Below are 20,285 nucleotides of genomic sequence, written 5' to 3'. Positions count from 1 at the left end.
GTTGATTCCTTCTAGTGTATTCTAAATTTCAGATATTGTATTCTTCATCTGACTGTTTTTTTTTTTTATGCTTTCTATGTCCTTTTTATTTCTTGCTATCTCTTTGTTTAAGTTCTCACTGAGATCATCCCTTCTTCCTCTAAGGTCCTTGAGCAGCATCCTTATAACCTTTTTTAAAATTCCGCATCTTGTGTTTTTGGTTGCTTTTATTTCATCTATTTCATTTAATTCTTTTTCTGGGGATTTCTTGTTTGGGGCATTTTTCTTTGTCTCCCTATTTTGTCTCTGTGTATTAGGTAGATCTGCTATGACTCTCAAATTTTTAATGATGGTGTTATGATGAACTTGTCTTGTTGGGCTCAGTGGGACAATCTTCCAGATCACCTGAGCTCCATGCTCCAGGAATGTTTCTTGTGTGTTATGTGTATCACTTGTTGTATATGAGTCTTGAATGCTGTTGGCCCTTCCGTGGATAGAGTTATATCTTCAGGCTGGGTGGCTGTAAGGGTATATCCCAATCACCATGTATGAGACACTGTACAGGAGCTATCCCCCAAGGAAGAATTGTTTCCAACAGGGTGTGGTGCCTGTTGCGATTCCTCTTTGGGTGTGCCTCTTGTGTAGCTACTTGGGTCAAGGTCTTGTGTGACCTGAGCCCACCACTGGTTGTATTGGTTCTGGGTCCACTTGGGTGGGATTTAGGTACAGGTCAAGGTCAGGCATTGTGTGTAATTTTCTTTGGGCTACCTGTCTGTAGCTACCTCACTGTTTACTGTTTGTGTCTGCTTCTACTGGACCTGAGTGTGCATGGAAGGGACACTTTTTTACTCTGTGTAAAAGTGTCGGCTTCTAGGGCTGGAGTCAGATCTACAAAAGTACTGAGGCTCCCTGAGTTTTGCTTCTACCTGTCAGCCATTTTGTGTGGTCTTCCTGCAGAGCTTTCCAAAGAATGGATGAGCCCAGGCTAGCCTGGGTCCACAACCCCTTCCACAGGTTGAGAGCTTGGTAGGGCGGGGCAACCAGGATCGGAGGACAGGGTTAGTGGGGTCTGCTACTTGAGCACCACGCAGTCAAGCACTTAGTGAGAGGAAGGTGGCCCCCGCTTCAGAGGCAAACCCCTCAGTCTCTGCCAGAGTCTACAACTCTAGTTCCCCCTAGGGGTGTTGCTTAGGTTCACCCGGGGTGCAGCCAGCCATTACTTCTGGAGTAGCAAGTTCAGCTGCCCGTGGCTCAGGGGGATAGATCAAAAAATTCTCTCATTGAGGATTATGCCAGCCCAGCCCAAAGGAGGGGCTAAGCACTCATCCTGGTCCCAAATAGTAGCCTCTAAGGGTCTTCCACTTTAAATGTCCACCACTGAGCCTGTCTCATTTTCCCCAATGGAACTGTGCCCAGTGGGGGTTTCAGGACTTGGCAGAGCTGATCGAAACAGTGTCCCATATTGAGTGGTACCCAAAAGATTTTCGGAAGAGGGTGGGCACTTCTTGTCCTTCCTGGGGTAGCTCAGACTGAACTTGCAGGGGAGATTGGATTTGCCTCCTCACACAGTGTATCCACATAGCCCAGAACTCATCCATCTGGTTCCTGGACAAGAGCCCCCCCAGGAGACACAGTTTGAAAATCCAAGCTCTGCATGGCTCCCCAGTCCCTCTTGCCCTGAGCCAAGCAGGATGGGGCTGAAGGTCTCAGTTCTGCATGGAACTCCAATCTCTCCACCTGGCTGGTCTCAGTAGGACAGGGTGGAAAGTCCCTGCTTTGAGCAGCTCCCCTGCACTGCCAAACCCAGCAGGACGGGCCAAAAGTCCCAATTTGTGTAGCTCCTCTGCACCATGGAACTCAGCAGGATGGATGTCCTGAATGTAAGTTCGTGATATAGTCTTTCCTATAAGTCTGCCAGGCAACTGCTCATCTAAGATGCTTGCTGAGCAGCATGGCACCAAGGAATAGACAAGAGTCACATACAGTAACTATGCTATTCACTCAGCTTTTATTAAATGCAGGTTCACTCAAAGTAGAACATCAACATACATTAATATCCTACTCACACTCTAACAATCTAAGAGAATTATACACACACAGCAGTCAATGGGGGATAATGAACCTGAGTCCCAGGAGAGACACAGGCCCAGGAGATAGCATGGTGGGCAAGGGAGTTACAACTTCTTGCAGGGAATGATCTCCAGAGCCAAGTGGACAGCGGGGTAGACAAATTTTCCAGTCCACCTGGGCAGAGCCCCTGGAGGCCAATGCCAAGGCTGATCAGTGTGGCATGGAGCAGCTGTCTGGTATGTGGATCTCGGCTGTCTCAGCAGTCGTCTGGAGCCTGCCTCAGTTGTGCCTTGAAAGTGGTGTACTCCACCCTTCTGAGTCTTTTTGATAAATGTCTTGGCACCCTTGATGCCAAGTGGGGAATATGTCTAGGAACCTATGGCTGGTACATGGCTGTTCTGCTTGACACACCTGCTGGCAAGTATGGAATTTCCCCAGGATCCTATCTATGGGTGGTCCTGCTCTGCAGACAAGGCTATTCTGATTACTTGTGCAAATATCTTAGCTATGTCTTCTTGGCCAGATGTGTCTACTCTGACTTAGGTAGTTTCCCTCTTGAACCAAAGTGTCGTGGCTGACTGACAGCCATTTTGGTTGACATGAGTGGTTCCACTGTGTTTTATATACTTTATGCTATCTTGATTGGACCAATGCCATTTTATTGGTCCTGCTCTCCACAATGGGACAGGCTGAGTGACTTAACAGGTTGGGGGAGGGGCACTGGTTTTGCACTTGAGGTAACGGAGACAGGCTTTCTTTCCCAAGCCACACAGTTTAGTCACTGTGTGGGTCTTCACCAAAAGCTCCCCAGAAAAAAAGAGAGGGCCCCTTAAAGTCCCTGCTGGGTATAGCCAGCAGACCCCTTTGCAGGACCCGTGTAAGGCAGTCGGAGTCTGGACCTCGAACTCCTCAGGCCAGTGCTGTAACAACAGAAGTGCTCTACCTTGGCAGGGGAGTGGGGAGTGCAGTCTGAGTCTCCCAGGAGGACTGAATCCCCACTGATTTCACTGCTAGGTGCTACATGGGCTCCTATTCCTGCATCCATTGCTCTGGGTTGGGGATCCCTGTAAGGGGCTTAGACCTCTCGCTTCTAGGGGGAAGTAGTTTTTCAGCTGCAGTATTCCTTTGAGCCTCACACCTGAGTGCAGAGGCTATCCCTTTCTGCAATTCCACGCTTCTTACAAGTCTCTGTGTCTTCTTTTGTAATCCTTGGTTATGATATTTTAGTTCAGCTAGCCTTCCTTTGGTGGTTCAGGTTGATTGCTCTGTAATTTAGCTGTAAATCCAGTTTGGGGCCTGGAGCAGGTGGGTACAGCTTCCACCTACTCTGTAGCCATCTTGGAATTCTCTCTTTTTTTAAATTCTAAGCTATTATTAGGTTGTTTCTTATGGCATATCTCTTGTTTCAAGAACACTAACTAAACACACTTAGCAAATAACCAATCAAAATATATTTAGATTATATGTTGTGTGACTTATTGTTCACCATTGTACCACTGTATTTTTTGCTTTTTATTATTAATATATAAAAACACACACAGTAAAATAGTTTAATGATCCCTTATGTTTAAAATGTCAACATTTTGCCACATTATCCTTTTTTTCTGAATTTTTCAACATGAATATCAGACATATGACATTATGCATCTCTTAAAGACATTTTCTAATTAACCATGATACTATGACCCCACCCAATAAAATTAATAAAATTCCTTAATAGCATCTAGTAGTCTGTATTCAGATATTCCCAGTTGTCTCAAAATGTCTTTTTATCTTGGTTTTGTTTGAATCAGAGACCAAACAAGGTTCATATATTACATCTGGTTGTTCTGTCTCTCAAATCTCTTTGATATAGAACTGTCCCTCTTGCTTTTCCCCCCTGCCATTGACTTGTTAAAGAGACCTCATTTCAAGGTAAATTAGTTGCAAAATATAGTCTAAGATAACTAATCCAAATACCAGAAATAATGATTTTGTCTTGTGAATGGTTGCTCTGAGGTTCCTGCCAACTTCATACCCCAGTAATTAGATACCAGAAGCAGCTGTCTCTTGAGACTGCAAACTCTGTTTATCTACATTTTGGAGAATGTTTACCTTTTTAATCTTAAGGGAAGGGCAGAGGTGTGTCCAACTTAAATTAACATGTTATTAAGCCAGATTTATTTAGATACAAGTTGAAAGTAAGAGGGCAGAATACATTTCTCTCTCTCTTTTCTGTTTTTATCCTCACCCAAGAACTTGCTTACTGATTTTAGAGAGAGAGGAAGGGAGGGAGAAAGAGGAATGAAGTATCTGTGTGAGAGAGAAACATTGATCAATTGTTTCTTGTATGTGCCCCAACCAGGGACCGAACCTGCAACCTAGGCACGTGCCCTGACTGGGAAACGAGCTTGTGACCTTTCAGTTTACAGGATGACGCTCCAACCAGCTGAGCCACACCAGCCAGGGCCATTCCTCTTTTACTGCACTGGAAATTATTTGATTTGTCACCAAATCATTCTTACTGACCTTGACTCTCAAAGAATAATAAGATTAATATTTTATATGAACATCAGTAACCAGAATTTTGATGTACGCTAACCTATCATTGGTTTATATATATACATATAGTTTAAGGCTAAGAAAATAAATGAAAGCTATAATCTTACATAAATCCAAAAAGATTTCTCCAGAGGCAATTGACTTTAAAAGTGATCTGTGTGGAAGAACTCAGAGCTTTCCTTGCTTCTTTTTCAGCAGATAGAAGCCCAGCCTTAAAATTTATCGTGAAGTAAACTACTTTATTCTATTTATTTATTTTTACCATGGAAAATAAGCATTTTTTTTTAAAAAAAAACATTGTCCTTTTTCAGTTTATGTTGAATTTTATAATATATGGTATAAAATCCCATAGTCCTGAAGGTATGATGAATACCAGTGCACTGCCTTATCCTTCTGGTCCACCAAACAGAGACAACTTCCTTTAAATATCTCTATTGTTTAGTTTTTCACTGGTAAATGCACTTATACATAGGCACATGGTTTTTTGTTTATTTTTTGTTGGCTTTTTGGGAGGGGCAGAGGAGAATGGACTCTGTTGACTGATATGTGTAAGTGAAAAGGCCAGAATAAAAAGAATGTAGTCATTCTTACAAGTTTATCTTGAGCTTTTAATTAGTAATATCAGATAGAAAATACTCAAGGACCTCAGACCTCATTAGAAAGATTACATAGAAATACTCACTTTGAGGGAGTTGATCTTGGGTAGTAACTCTGCTTAAGGTTCGCAGATGTTACTCAAATAACTTGAAGTCCTTCAACTATATACCTAATATATACCTAAATATGTAATTTGGATAACTGTAGTTTTCCTTCCTTACTTAATCTGAGAGCCAATAATAGGTTCTCTCGGATTTAATATCCTTGAGTTTTTTCAAGGCAGTAGGAAGTTTAATTAAGAGTTCTCTTTTGTCAGATCTTGGATAAGGTCTTCTGATTTTTGCTTTGGTTAATTAGTCATGTATTCTCTACCATCTGTCAAACCTTAAAAAAAAGGTGAGTCGCACATTTACTGATATTTACCAACGCACTGTAAATAGAATGAATTTTAGATTGGCAGTCTATTGATATAAATCAGGGGTCAACAAACTACAATCCATGGCTTTAAATGAGCTACTACCTATTTTTCAAAATAAAATGTTATTGGGAAACTGTCACACCCATTTGTTTATATTGCCTGTGGCTGCTTTCTCACTACAACGGCAGAGTTGAATAGTTAAAACAGAGACTCTTTGGCTTGCAAAGCCTAAAGTATTGAATATTCACTGTCTGACCTTTACAGAAAAAGTTTGCCATTCCTTGACATAACGTAAAGTGAGAAATTTCTCTTGGGTTACTTAAGGCAAAGTTTTCAGTGCTCTTACTTTGCAGAACTCTTTGAGGATAGAGATTGTATTTGTTTACCATTATATCCTCAATGCTTGCATGTAGTAGGTACTAATAAATATTGCCAAATCAATAAATTGAAGAAAACCTCTATATCTATTTTACTCTCCTCAGTTCTCTAGTCCTCATGGGCTAATACATGAACCCAAATAAACAAGTCAGATTTGCCAAGTGTTAAAATAGAGGAGAAATTGTGACTTTCTAAAAGCCTATATTTTATAATAATAGTTTTATTCACTCAGCATTAATTATATGATAAGCGCATTACTTATAATTTAAACACCACAGCAATTTTTTAGGTGTTATAGCATTATCACCCCCATTTTACAGATGAGAAATTGAGACTTAGACTAGTTAATTTGTCCAAAATCACATGGCTAGTAAGTGGCTTATTATGTTTAAACCCACACATTTTAAGCATCTCTGTGTTGAGCTGCATCAGATCAGGGTTTATTCAAGTTGTAGTAGCATGTATCAGTATTCATTTCTTTTCATGTCTGAATAATATTCATTGTACGGATTACATACCTATATCACATTTTTTTGGTCCATTTATTAGTTGGTAGATATTTGGGTTGTTTCCACTTTTTGGGTGTTGTGAATAATACTGCTTTGAACAATGTTTACAAGTTTTTGTTTGAACACCTAATTTCATTCTCTTTAATAAATACCACAGAGTATAATTACTACATCATGTGGTAATTCTACATTTATTTTTTAAAGGAATTACTAAATTTTTGCACAATGACTACAAACTTTTAAGTTTTGATAAAGGACAATGTCTATGTTTTCTATTGTTGCCTGTTCTTTTGATGTCATAGCTAAGAATCCATTATAAAAATCCAGTGTCCTGTAGATTTACCTCTATGTTTTCCTCTAAAAGTCATATAGTTTTGGCCCTTACATTTAGGATTTTGATTCATTTTGAGTTAATTTTTGGACATTGGATGAGCTAAGGGTCCAAATTCATTTTTGTATGTGGCTATCCAGTTGTCTTAACATCATTTGTTAAAAAGACTATAGTTCCTCTATTGAATGATCTTGGCACCCTTGTTGACTATAGATGAATAGGTTTATTTTTGGACTTTGAATTCTTCTATTGAGTTACACGTTTAACCATATGCTATGACCACACTGTTCAATTATTGTAGCTTTGTTGTAGGTTTTGAAGTCAGGATGTGTAAATCTTCCAACTTTGCTTTCAGTGTGTTTTAGCTATTCTGGGTCTCTGGCATTTCAACATGAATTTTAGGATAATTATTTAGATTTCTGCAAAATGCTAGATAGGATTTTGATGGGATTTGCATTAAACCTGTAGATGAACCTGGGAAGTATTTCCACCCTAATATTAAGTCTTTCAATCCATGAATGTGGATGTTTCTCCATTTATTTAGATTTTCTTTCATTTCAGCAGTGTTTTTTTATAGTTCACTGTACAAATATTACACTTCTTTTGTTAAACTTATTCTTAAGTATTTTATTCTTTTTTGATGCTATTGTAAAGGACTTATTTTCTTAATTTTATTTTCAGATTTTTTAATCACTAGTGTATAGAAATACAACTAATATTTTTATGTTAATCTTATATCCTACATCTTGCTAAATTTATTTATAGTTATGCACCACATAATGATGTTTCAGTCAGTGTCACAGCACATATATAACAGTAGTCCCATAAGGTTATAAGGAAGCTGAAAAATTCCTGTCCCCTAGGGATGACATAGCCTTTGTAATGTCATAGCACAATGAGTTCATTACTCACATGTTTGTGATGATGCTCATGTAAACCTATCAGGCTGCCAGTTGTATAAAAGTATAGCACATACAATTATGTATAGTACATAATATTGGTAATGATTATAAATGACTGTTACTGGTTTATGTATTTACTGTACTATACTTTTTTATTGTCATTTTAAAGTGTACTCTTTCTACTTACTACAACAAAAAAGTTTGTTGTAAAACAGTGTGCTGTGTTATGCCAGCAGCAGCTAACCTGGTCTCTCGATTGATCGTATCATTTTCTCTTATGCTTGATTTAATCTCATACTGTTTTGTACATTAACATGTTGTACAGCCTTGTAGCCTGGGAGCAGCAACAGGTTATAACATGTAACCTAGATGTGTGGTAGTCTATATCTTTTGGGTTTCTGTAAGTACATTCCATGATGTTTGCACAATGACAAAATTCTCAGAATGTATCCCTGTTGTTAAGTTGCACATAACTGTATTAACTTTAATACTTCTTCTGTGGTACTTTAGAACTTTCTATGTACAAGATCGTGCCATCTGTGAATGGAATTAGTGTTAATTCTTCCATTCCAAATTGGATGCCTTTCATTTCTTTTTCTTGACTAATTGCTTAGGCTAGAACTTACAGTACAATGTTGTCATGAGCAGGTATTTCTCTGATTACTTATGGTAGGAGAAAGTTTTTAGACTTTCACCATTAAGATGAGATTAGCTATGGGTTTTTCATAGATCCCCTTTATCAACTTGAGAAAGGCCCCTTCTAGTGTTAGTTGTAGTGTTTTGTTATCAAACAATGTTGGATTTTACATGGTTTTTTCTTGCATTAATTGAGATGATTTATGTATATCTTCATTTTATTAGTATGGTATATTATAGTCATTGATTTCATACACTGTAAGACCCTTACATTCATGGGATGAATTTCTCTCATTTAGTCATGTTATATAATCCTTTTTAAATGCAGCTGTATTTGTTGTACTAGAAGTTTGTTAAGGAATTTTGCATCTATATTCCTAAGAGATATTGGTCTATAGTTTTCTATTTTGGTGGTGTTTGTCTGGTGGCTTTGGTATCAGGGTCCCATAGAATGAGATAGGAAGCATTTCCTCCTCCTCTGTTTTTTAGAAGAGTTTGAAGAGGACTGGTAATTTCTTTAAATGTTTCATAGAATTCACTAGTAAGTCATCTGCTTTTGAGGTGTGGGCTTTTCTTTGTTAGACACTAGTATGTTTCCCCCCATACTTTTTATGGGGTTTTTTTTTTTTTTTACTTTTTGTGTTTTTTAAGCTGATCAATCATTTTACTTGTTACACTTCTATCCAGTTTTTATATTTCTTTTTGTGTCAGTTTGTGTGCTTCCAGGAATTCATTTATTTCATCTGGGTTTCTAATTGATTGACATACAGTTGTTCATACTATTTTCCTACAGTTATTTTTATTTCTGTAAGAGTTATAATAATATCCCCACTTACTCCTGAGTTTAGTAATTTGAATCCTCTCTCTCTGTCTATTCTAATATAGGTTTGTCAATTCTGTTGACGTTTTCAGAGAATCAGATTTTAATTTTGTGGTATATCTGTTGTTTTCTGTTCTCTAATTTATATCTGCTCTGATCATATTATTTCCTTCTACTAGCTGTGGGTTTAGTTTGCTGTTATTTATCTAGTTCATTATGGCAGAAGATTAGGTTGAGATTTTTGTGTGTATGTATGTCATCATTTATAGTTGTAAAATTCCTTCTGAGCGCTGCTTTTTTACTTTAACCCAAGTGTTGGTTTGTTGTGTTCATGTTTTCTATCAAAGTAATTTGCTACTTCCATAGTGATTTCTTTTTGACTTTTTAAAAAATTGAATATAATGATTTAATTTAGTTCTTGCTTAATCCTTTGACATTTTAAGTAAAAGAGCAAGCTATAATTCATTTTTGATGTTAATGAATTGAAACCTCCCAGAATGTGTTAACCCAAAAACAAAGAGGTCCAAGATGGTGACAGAGTAGGTGAAAGCTACACTAACCTCCTCCTAGGACCAAAATGAAATTACAACAAAATTATAGAAAAATCATCCTGAATAACCAACTAAACACTAGCTGAAGAGAAGCCTTATAACCAAGGACTTATAGAAGGGACCACACCACCACACTGAGACTGGTAGGAAGTGTAAGGGGGCACAAGAGGGCTGGTTGTGCTCCCAAGGGTGGCAGCTCAAGTTCTGGAGGGATATTTCATCAGTTGAGTGGGTTCCTCCTGAGAAGTGTGGGCTCTAAACCCCAAGCACAGCTCCCAGCCTAGAGCACCAGAACTGGGAAAGGTGCCCATATACCACCTGGCTGTGAAAAGCAGCAGGGTTTCTGTCTTACAGGGAGAGAGAGCTAGAGACACAGACACCATCTTAAAGAGCCAATGCACAAAGTTGCACTTGCAGCCACATACCCTGAACTCTGGCAGAGGGCAGACAGAGTGGATTAGAGCCACATGAGGAGAGTCTGGTGTTGGCGGCTCTGGGGAGAGAGCTGAAGGGTCAGCTGCCAGGATCCCTGTGCTTATTCATTCTCCATATTGCAGAAGCCATCTTTCTTGAGCAAAGCTCTCCCCTCCACTCAACGTCAGCCTGGGGGACAATAATACCCCCATTCCCAAGAATCTCTATCACCCCACCCAGTGGAGCTTAAGCCCTGCTGAGGTGTACAGCCAGAGGCTCTTTCAGTGATTCACCCTAACCAACAGCCTATAGGCAGAGCAGATATCTGGGGGCTTAAGACTTCCGTTGACACTCCCCCAGCCACTGTGCTGGTAAAAGCCAGCCTTTGTGCACAGCATGGTCCTTTCCACATGCATCCAGTCCTAGCAGAGGGAGCCACAAGTTGTGGATCCCTGATAGCACCAAACAGGTTACCCAGGGCCAGTTACAAGCAGCATCTGACATAGGCCAACAGCAGAGTTGTTGCAGATTTACCTGATACATAGAAACGAATAGAAAGAGGTAGCCAAAATGCAATGACAAAGAAACAGGCCCCAATGAAAGACAAGAGAATTCTAAAAAAAAAGAAGCTAAATAAAATGGAGGCAAGCAATTTATCAGAAATAGAGTTCAATGTAATGATTATAAGGATGCTCAACAGCATGTAAAAAGACATATAAACCATAAAAAAGGATAAGTCATAAATTAAAAAATGCAATATTTGAAATAAATAACACACTGGATTGAATAAACAGCAGGTTAGATGAAGCAGAGGATTGAGTCAGTGATTTGGGAAAAAAAGGTTAAAAATAAAAAAAACCAAACACACCCAATCAGAGCAAGAAAAAGAGAAAAATAATCATTAAAAATGAGGATAGTTTAAGGGTCCTTTGGGAAAAGATGAAGCTTAACATCCGCATCATAGGAATATCAGAAGGAGAAGAGAGAGAACAAGGCATCAAAACCTTTTTGAAGAAGTAATGACTGAAAACTTCTCTGACCTGGTGAAGAAAAAGACACATAAGTCCCAGAAGCACATAAAGTCCCCAAAAAAGATGGACCCAAAGAGGCCCACACAGAGATACATCATAATGAAATGGCAAAACTTAAAGACTCGGAGAGAATCTTAAATGCCACAAGAGAAAATCAGGTAGTTACCTATAAGAATAAGAATATTATTATTACTATTATTATTATTATTATTATTATTATTATCCCATAAGAATATCCTCTGACTTCCCAACAGAAACATTTCAGGCCAGAGAAGAAAAAGCTAAAGGAGTTTGTTACCACCAAATCAGTATTGCAACAAATGTTAAAGGGCTTGGCTTAAAAAGAAGACAAAGAAAAATGGAGGAAAATTGTTTAAAAAATTAACATGGCAATAAAGATGTATCTGTTAATAATCACTTTAAATGTAAGTGCTTTAAATGCTCCAATCAAAAGACATAGGGTAGCTGAATGGTTAAGAAACTGAAGGGTTAAGAAAACAGGATCCATGTATATGTTGTCTTCAAGAGACCCACCTCAGAATGAAAAATAAACACAGACTAAAAGTAAAGGGATGGGAAAAGACATTTTATGCAAATATAAAGTTTTTTAAAAAGCTGGGGTAACAATACTTATGTTTAACAAAATAGACTTTAAAACCATGACCATAGTAAGAGACAAAGAAGGACACCACATAATGATAAAGGGACTGATCCAACAACAGGATATAAAGCTAGTAAACATTTATGCACCCAACATAAGAGCACCTAAACATGTAAAACAAATCTTGATAAACATAAAGGGAGAAACTGATAGAAATACAGTGATAGTTGTGGATTTTAACACCCCTTTGGCCTCAATGGGTAGATATTCCAGACAGAAAATGAACAAGGAGACAGTGGCCTTAATGACACAATGGATCAAATGGATTTAATTTATATCTTCAGAACATTTGATCCCAAAGCACCAGACTATACATATTTTTCAAGTGCACACGGAACATGCTCTAGGGTAGACCTCATGTTAGGACAGAAAACAAGTCTCAATAAATTTAATAAAACAGAAATCATATCAAGCTTCTTGTTTGACCGTAATGTTATGAAACTAGAAATCAGTCACAAGTGAAAACTGAAAAATACAAAAAAGACATGGAAGCTAAATAACATGTTATTAAATAATGAATGGGATAACAATGAGGTCAAGGAAGAAATGAAAATTACCTTGAAACAAATGAAAATGAGAACACAACAACCCAAAATATGTGGGACACAGGAAAAGCATTCCTAAGAGGGAAATTTGTAGCATTACAGGCCTGTCTCAAAAAACAATAAAAAGCTTAAATAAGCCATCTAACTTTGTACTTAAAGGAAATATAAAAAGCACAACAAATCCAAAGTGAGTAGAAGGAAGGATATAGTAAAGATCAGAGCAGAAATAAGGAAAATAGACACAAAAAATAAACAAAAAATTAATGAATCGAAGAGCTGGTTCTTTGAAAAAATAAGCAAATTTGACAAACCTTTAATCAGACTCACCAAGAAAAAAAGGAGGACCCCAATAAATAAAATCAGAAATGAAATGAAAAAGGGGAAGTAATAACTGACACCAAAGAAATACAAAAAATTGTAGAAAATATTATGAACAACTTATATGCCAACAAATTGGACAATCTGGATGTAATGGATAAATTTCTAGACATATACAATCTTCCAAAATGAATTGAGGAAGAATCAGAATGGGAATAAACAGATTATACATAATGAAACTGAAGCAGTGATCAAAAAACCCCCAAAAAACAAAAGCCCTGGATGGGATGGCTTCATAGGTGAACATTCTGAGAAGAATGAACACCACTTGTTCTCAAACTATTTCAAAAAATCTAATTAGATGAGCTTGGGAATGGCTCATCTATGCGGCCAGCATTATCCTAATTCCAAAACCAGATAAGGACACTTCAAAGAAAGAAAATTATAAGCCAATATCCTTGATGAACATAGGCACTAAAATACTCAACAAAATATTAGCAAACTGGATATAACAATGCATAAAAAAATCATACACTGTGATCAAGAGGGATTTATTCCAGGATGGAAGTTGGTATAATATTTGCAAATCAATAAATGTGAAACACCACCTAAAAAAATGAAGGATAACAACCACATGATCATATCAATAGATGCTAAAAAAGTGTTTGATAAAATCTAGCATTTGATATAGAAACTGTTGACAAAGTGTGAATAGAGGTAACATAACTCAACATAATAAAGACTATATATGACAAACCAACTGCCAGCATCATATTTAATGGGCAAAAAATACAAGCGTTTCCCTTAAGACTGGGAACCACAGGTGACTGTTTTTACCTGTCATTCAACATAGTACTGGAAGTCCTAGCCACAGCCATCAGACAAGAAAATGAAATAACAGGCATCCAAATTGGAAAGGAAGAAATAAAACTGTCATTATAAATAGGTGACATGGTACTGTATATAGCAAACCCTAAGGATTCCACCCAGAAACCACTAGAACCGATAAATGAATTCAGTAAAATAGCAGAATACAAAGTTAATATCCAGAAATCAGTTGTACTTTATGTGCCAATAATAAACTATCAGAAAGGGAAGTGAAGAAAACAGTTCCATTCACAAAGCTTCAAAGAGAATAAAATACCTAGGAATAAACAAACAAGAATGCAAATGACCTTTACTCAAAATTACAAGATACTGAAGAAAGAAAATGAAGAAGATACAAAGAAGTGGAAGCACACACCGTGTTCATGGATAGGAAGAATTAACATCATTAAAGTGTCCATACTAACCAAAGCAATATATAGATTCAATGCAATTCCTATCAAGATACCCATAACATATTTTATAGCACTAGAACTAATATTCAAAAAATTTGTATGGAAATGAAAAGACCCCAAATAGTGACAGCGATCTTGAGAAAGAAGAACAAAGTTGGAGGAATCATGCTATCTGTATTAAACTATACTCTCAGGTCATACTAATCAAAACAGTATCATACTGGCATAAAAACAGACACAAAAATCAACGGACCAGAAAAGAGGACCCAGAAATAAACCTACACCTTTATAGTCAATACTTCATAGAGGAGGCAAAAACATACAATGGGCTACAGAGAGTTTATTCAATAAATCATGTGAAATCGGACAGATAAATGCAGAAAAAAGAAACACCACCACCCTCTTAGTGCCTAACACAAGAATAAATTGAAAATGGATTAAAGACTTAAATATTAGACCCCAAACCAAAAAATCCTAGAAGAAAACAGGCAGTGAAATTTCAGATGTTGCTCCTAGCAATATTTTTTCTGATATATCTACCCAGGCAAGGGAAATAAAAGAAAAATAAGCAAATAGGATTACACCAAACTAACAAGCTTTTTGCACAGCAAAGGAAACCATCAACAAAATAAAAAGCCCACTTAATGGGAGAACATAGTTGCCAATACATTTGCTAAGGGATTAATATCCAAAATGTATAAAGAGATCATACAATGTAACACCAAAAAAAAAAAATCCAGTTGAAAATTGGATGAGGAACTGAATAGACATTTCTCTGAAGAGAACATATAGATGACCAATGGACATATATATATGAAAAGATGCTGAACATCACTAATCATCAGAGAAATGAAAATTAAAACCATGATGAGATATCACCTCACACTGTTAGAATAGCTGTCTTCATTAAATCAACAAACAAGTGATGGAGAGGATATGGAGGAAGGGAACCATTCTGCATTGTTGGTAGAAATGCAGATTGGTGGAGCCACTGTGGAAAGCAGTATGGAGTTAACTCATAAAAATTTAAATGTAACTGCTTTATGACCCAGCAATCCCATTCTAGGAATATATCTGAGGAATCCCAAAACAGTAATTCAAAAGAATATGTATACCCCTGTATTCATTGCAGCATTATTTAACAATAGCTGAGATCTGGAAGCAGCCCACATGTCCATCAGTAGTTGAACATATAAAGCACCTATGGTATATTTATCCAATGGAGTACTTTCGGCCGTAAAAAGGAAGACAGTTTCACCCTTTACTACAGCATGAATGGACCTGGAGAACATTATGCTAAGTGAAATTAGCCAGTTAGAGAAAGAGAACTACCAATGATTTCACTCATGTGCAGAATCTAATGAACAAATTGAACAAGCAAAATACAGACAGCTCATAAATAGAGAGCAGTCTGACAGCTCAGGGGTGGGGGTTGGCGGTGGAGGGATCAAGCAAAAAAAAAAAAAATATTCATGAACCTGGACAACAGTGTGGTGAATACAGGGGGGAAGAGGGTTGGGCGGAGGTGCAAAAGGGTTTAGAGAGGATCAATGGTAATGGAAAAATTGCAATAAAAATGTATTACTAAAAATTTAAAATTTTTAAGTGATAAAAAAAGAAATGATTTAATCCTCAAATTTCATGACATTTCCAGCTTCAATCTCAAACAATTTTATTGTTGATGGAAAAAAGTTCTCTAGATCTTTTCAAGTTTTATACTTCAAGAGTACAGTTTTTGGCTTTTTGTTGAATATGTTCTTTTAACAAGTACACAGGTATCTTATAGGGAGACAATATAGTAGCATTTTTCATACATGCCAAAGTACGTTTTAACTTTTTTAAAATTTATTTTTTGACTCATTGGTTGCTTACAAGTGCGTTGTTTTAATTTCCATGTATTTGTGAATTTTTCCACTTTCTTTCTGTCATTGATTTCTAATTTTATCCCATTGTGGTTGGAGAGCTTACTTTGTATGATTCAAATCTTTTAAAATTTATTGATATTCAGATTGTAGTCTAATATTTGGTCTGTCATAGAGAATGTTTCAAGTGTATTCTGCTGTTGGATGGAATGGTATAGATATTTGATAGCTATCTATTAGGTAGCTTCTATTGGATATCTATTAGATATCTATTAGGTTGCTTCAGTTGGTTTATATTGTCGTCAAGTCTTCTGTTTTCTAATACTCTTATCTAATTTCTTTAGTCATTATTGAAAGTGGGATGTTCAAATTTCCAACTATTGCTGTACAAATAGTCTATTTCTCCCTTTTTAATTCATTTAAGTCTTTGCTTTATTTAGGGGTAGGTTGTTGTTAGGTACATATAACTCATATTTTTATTACTATTATATCTTCTTTGTTTAAAAAAAGATTTTATTTATTTACTTTTAGAGAGAGGGGAAGGGAGGGACAGAGAAATGGTAAAAAACATGGATGGAAACATTAATCAGTTGCCTCTCACACATGCCCCTACCAGAGATGGAACCCACACTCTAAGCATGTGCCCTGTCTGGGAATCATACTGATGAGCTTTCAGTTTATGGGATGATGCCCAACCGAGTCACACTGTTCAGGGCTGTTATATCTTCTTGATGGATTGACCTTTTTGTCATTATACGATGTCTTTGTCTCTTAATAATTATCTGAACTCCATTAAGGTTTTTATTTTGTTATTATAGCCATTCTACTCTCTTTTGTGTTACTGTTTGCATTTACTATTTTTTCTATCCACTCACTTTCAATGTGTTTTTTTTGTTCTAAAATGTATCTATTGTAGAAATCATGTTGTTGAATTGTGTTTGTACCTAATCCATTCTAGTACTCTATGGCTTTTAATTGGAGAGTTTAATCCAATTACATTTAAAATAATCACTGATATGGATAGACTTTGTTTTGGCACTTAGCTCTTTTCCATATGTTTTATATCTTCTGTGTTCCTCAATTCCTTCTTATTTCTTTTGTCTCAGATCTCATTTTCTAGGGTATCATTTTATATATATTTTTTTGTTTCTCTGACTACGATAGTTTTTTTTAAGTGTTTGCCATGGGAATTCCTTAATGTTAACATCTTTTAACATTAAGATGTTAAAATTAACATCTTAATTTACAGCAATCTAATTTAAATTAATACCAGTTTAGTTTCAGTCATAAAAATTGCATTTTCTACATAGCTGTTTCCCTTCCTTATGTAATTGTCACAGATTACATCTTTATACTATGCCTGTCGACATAGATTTGTTATTATTTTACTTATGACACAGATTTATAATTATTGCTCTAGTATTTATTTAGTGATCTTTACCAGTGTTCTTTATTTTTCATATGGATTTGAGTCACTTTCTAGTATTTTTTCCTTTCATCCTGAAGGGATTCCCTGGAGCATTTCTTGTAGAACAAGTGTACTAGCAGTGTACTCTCAATTTTTAATTGAAATATCTTGGTTTCTTTATATTTTTGAGAGACAGTTTTGTTGGATATAGGATTCTTGGTTAATACATACTTTTAGCACTTTATATATGTCATTTTAGTCCCTTCTAGTTTCCTTGGTTTTGATGAGAAACTAGCTGTTAGTATTATTGAGAATCACTTGTACATTATGAGTTGCTTCTTACTGCTTTCATGATTCCCTCATGAAAAGGTTCCCTTCAGGAATCCCCCTTTCAGGGTTCTCATTTCCTGCTTGAGCACAGCCTAAGGAACAGCCAGTAGTGAGAATTTAGGGTCTTCTCAGAAGGCTCTAAATACTCTTTCTGAGTAGGTACTCCACCTTGGGTGTGCACGTGATCTAATGGTTTCCAAGGATTATGTGGAGCTTTTCAAGGCCCATATTTCCAAAGCATCTTATTCCCCAATCTTTTTTCCAGGCTTTTTGATGTGTCCATTGTATGCTCCAATAGCTATCTCCTGCCTGTTTGGCACCAGCTTACATATTTACCTTTAAATGTTTTTGACAGATGTCCTGGTTAGTTACCTCTTTGCCCTGAAAGAGTTCTGTGTTTGATAAAGTAAGGGTTGTCCCTTACACAATTTGTCAGGGAGCCAATGACAGACCAAACAAAAAAAAACACAGTTTTGTTTTTCAAGAACAAAGTCTGCTTTGATCCTCCAGCACTAGGAACCCACACCAAGAATTCAGATTGTCATCTTCAAGACCCTAACTGATAGTGAACTACCTTTTTCTTGATTGAGTGCCTGCCTGATTGCTGTAATACTTTGACTTGTTTGCAGAGTTCAGATAAAGTTAATTTGGACAGTTTTTTACCAGATTATTTATTGTTTCTTTTCAGGGCAAGGTCTTTGGATTTCCCTACGCTTTCATTTTTGCTGATGTCCCATTGCATTGTTACAATTTTGACAAACATATTGCTTTCATCGTTTTTTAAAAAGAGTGAATGACCATATGTCTCTTTACAGAAATTATCCAAGTATTGAGACAATTCATGTCTTCTTGTCAAAAAGCCTTATCCAGTTTAGAAGGAAAAGAATTCTGGCAATTAAACTCAGTGGATCTCCTGATGTCTGCAGTATTAAAGATGGCTAGTCCACCCATAAGCCTTTCAAAATTATTTCTCTGCAAGCCTTTGAGTATAGGAGATGTATGTTCTAACATTCAGGTTTCTAGTAGAAATATGATGTAAAATATGTTAGAAAACCTAACACATATTAGGGCCTTTACCTTTAAAAATGCCGTTGACCATATTCACACTGTAGCTGTGTGGATGTTTTCCATATAGTTTATCAGGTCAATAAGAATGTAGCCATTTTTCTCACTGCCTTTCCAAAGCTGTAGCCCCTTATGAAATGACTAGCCCAAATCTACTAATTGAGTCTAAAGAGCCAACTTAGAGAGCTCTGAATATGATGCAATATTTTCTGGGTTTGAATTCTATTTTCATGTATTTACTGGCAGTATGAACTTAAGCAAATTACTTAACCCCTTTCTACCTCACTTACCTCACCAGTGAAATGGGCCTGATAACAACTATACTTATGTTATAGCTTTGTTAAAAGAATAAAATAAGTTAAGATTCACTAAGTAATTAACTAAAATTTAATACATACATAATGCAATTTGAGGTGTAACTTGTCTAGAGCATGTCTTTGTAGGGAAATCTCTGAAGTTTTTAGTTCTATCCACGTAGGGGGAGCTTATTGATGAAATAACCTTACTGAGCAGATTCTTAAGAGGAAAATAGTCAGGCAATACTGGTCTGTAGCTGAGAGGCTCATTCCTTAGTCAGGACAAAACTATATCTACAACTGGGTGTAAAATAGATCATTACACGTTAGGGGAACAGACTCCTAACGTGTAATGATCTGGGCAATCAAAACGATGGGCCAAGATAGTGGGAGAGAAAGCTAAAAAGATTGGAAAAGACAGATGATGAAGGCACTTGGGAGTTATTGCAGAATTTGAAATACGAGAACCATCTGGTTACATAGGGTACTACTGTGGGAAAAAAATTGGAGGATTGGGGTTATCATAGCATGACTGAAATAAGGGAAATAATGCCTTACGTGACTATTAGTCATTTTTATTTTTAAGTAAGTCATAGATGCTCCATGATGAGCATGTACTGATTTTGTAACTCAAGATAATACATAAGCTCTTACTTTGTAAGAAATCTACTTTTGGAATTTCTCTATGATACAGTCACAATTTTTAATAAAATCTAAAATTGAAGTTTCAAATGATTATTCATTTGACATGACCTCTTTGTTCAAAAAAATTTTCATCACAGATTTTCAGTAAATAATTATCCTTTTCTACTACCTGCTATCTATTATTTAGGTATAGGGAATACATCAATTCCATTTAACAAATTAGAGTGAAAATTATAACCATATTACCCACAAAACTTACTCTGTTAATTTTATAGCTCCTCACCTCTCCACAAGTCACAAAAATATTCATACCTAAGTTAAAACTGTTAAGTTGATTGATAGCCTGTAGCAATAAGCTCTAGAATAGTAACGAAAATAATGGTTTATATAGTAAAACTTACTAGACTAATTATGCATAGTCTTATTTTGCCTCTTATCAACTCTACTTCTTTAACGCTTATTTAGTCCCAGGTATACAGATTTTTGTTTGTTTTGGTGTTTTAGTCATTTTAACTTTTTAGTAGTTTTAGGAATTAATTGGACAAATCTTCAGCTATAAAATGATATAAAATTTAATAAGCAACTTTATTATCATTTGTCCCACTATGGATGTGTTAGTTATTGGAATAAATTTTAAACTTAGTGGAGATAGTTTTAAAGCCAACTTGACAGGTGTGTTCTTTACAATTGTATTTTAT

At 36.3% G+C, this 20,285-nt stretch overlaps 1 protein-coding gene across 1 annotated transcript in view; it reads left to right on the top strand.

Moving 5' to 3' along the window:
• Positions 1-20,285, top strand: part of DNAJC1 (DnaJ heat shock protein family (Hsp40) member C1) — a 226,999-nt gene that overhangs the window by 68,107 nt on the left and 138,607 nt on the right. The gene's annotated exons all lie outside the window — the stretch shown is intronic.

The sequence above is a fragment of the Desmodus rotundus genome, chromosome 4 (assembly GCF_022682495.2).
Source record: "Desmodus rotundus isolate HL8 chromosome 4, HLdesRot8A.1, whole genome shotgun sequence".
Classification (NCBI taxonomy): Eukaryota; Metazoa; Chordata; class Mammalia; order Chiroptera; family Phyllostomidae; genus Desmodus; species Desmodus rotundus.
Note: the sequence above shows the minus strand (reverse complement) of the source record. Positions and strands in the feature narration are given on the sequence as shown.